Here is a 1639-nt window from a genome sequence, read left to right as displayed (position 1 = left end):
CAAGCATATCTGTCTCCCTCATGATATGCATATCTTTTTATGATTTTCTTTCTTCCCCCGGCTTTGATTAGACACCATTTTATTGATGAGAGCCGTGGCTCCATCAATGGTGAGGGAAAGGAAAGCACCTCTAGCTACCACATCAATGTGCCCCCAAGACATGAATGTTAATCCATCGTAAAAATATTGAAACACTAACCAATTTTCAATCCCTTGGTGTGAGCATGGTTGGATGTAGTCCTACAGCGTTTCCCACGCCTCGGAAATGCATTCCATGGTGTTTTGCTGGAAGTTGGAGATTCATCCCCTCAGGGATTGGTTTTACCTATGGGGAATAACTTAGCTAGGAACTCCATGGAACACTTGTCCCATGAGTTGATAGCTTCCCATTCCTTGTAGAACAACTGTTTTGCCCTCCCTGAGAGGGAGAAGGGAAACAAGTAGAGCTAGATGCTCTTCGATGTGACATCCTTGATGACAATGGTGTCGCACAACTTAAGGAAGTGTTGGAGATGCATGTTCATGTCCTCGCTTAACAAACCACTAAATTGGTGTCGACAAATATCGTCGGCAGTCCTCTGAGGGGTATCCCACAAAGGTAGATTGATCGACAGAGGAGCGTGAGATCAAGAACAAGAAGTCAACAGAGACACGTGATTTAGACAGGTTCAGGCCGTTAGTATGACTTAATACCCTACTCATGTGGTATGTTGGTTTGTATTAACTATCATATGATATTGCATGAGTTTGGAGGGGGTCCCTACCCACCTTATATAGTTCAGGGAGTAGGGTTACAAGTCGGTTAGATCTGAGAGATAACCAAAAAGTAATAACTGATTATGGGAATCTTGTTATCATACATATCCTAACAGATCTCGTAGTATCTTCAGGATATCTTCTAGATGTCTTGCGGAAGGCGCCGACCAGAGTCGTGCCCTGCAAGGCTTCGTCTTGTGGGCTAGGCCGCCCCTGAGGGCGTAACCCATGTGGTCTGCCATGGGTATCTGGGGTCATACCCCCCACATCTAGTCCCCATGCACCTTGTACCCATAGTGCAACACCGTCTTGAGCTTGTCCGAGCAGGTGCAAACGAAGCTGAGCAGTCAAACTCATGGTCCAACCACCATGATGAGTTGCTGAGCAGTTGTCGAGCAGCATGTACTATCATCGAGGATCTCGAACTATAGCCGAGCAGCATAACCCAAGCATGGCTTGCCATAAGGGTGTAAGGAGCTCAAGTTCAGAATCAAAAATTTCCTCATAGAGGAACAAGTGTGCCCACTTAGAGTCCGACCACGAGAAAAGGAGATAGTCTTCTTCAACTTCAAGAGACGTGGAGTCTTCTAGAAAAAGCAAGCACATTCACCACGAGGTGATGTGTGCCCACTTAGTCCCCGAGCCTAACTGTAGATGACATAGTCATGTGGTGCCAGGGTCCAAAGTAGAAGAATAGTAAAAGACCAGCTGATCAGGCAGCCAGTCCTCGAGCGAAGCCCTGAGATGAGAGAGAGAGAGCACATTCACCGCAAGGTGAAGTGTGCCCACTTAGTCCCTGAGCCTAACAGTAGGTGATGCAGTCACGTGATGCTAGGGTCAGAAACATGGAAATAATAAAAAGACCAGCCGAGCAGGCAGCCAG

General features: G+C 46.9%; 1 non-coding gene across 1 annotated transcript; it reads left to right on the top strand.

Annotated features, from left to right (window-relative positions):
- Nucleotides 1–208: 208 nt before the first annotated feature.
- LOC136553066 (small nucleolar RNA R71) lies at nucleotides 209–317 on the top strand. Its single transcript, XR_010782971.1, has one exon. It is a non-coding gene; the product is annotated as a small nucleolar RNA R71 (small nucleolar RNA).
- The last annotated feature ends 1322 nt before the right edge of the window (nucleotides 318–1639 follow it).

The sequence above is a fragment of the Miscanthus floridulus genome, chromosome 4 (genome assembly GCF_019320115.1).
Source record: "Miscanthus floridulus cultivar M001 chromosome 4, ASM1932011v1, whole genome shotgun sequence".
In the NCBI taxonomy this organism is placed as follows: Eukaryota; Viridiplantae; Streptophyta; class Magnoliopsida; order Poales; family Poaceae; genus Miscanthus; species Miscanthus floridulus.
This window is presented reverse-complemented; position numbering and strand designations above follow the sequence as displayed.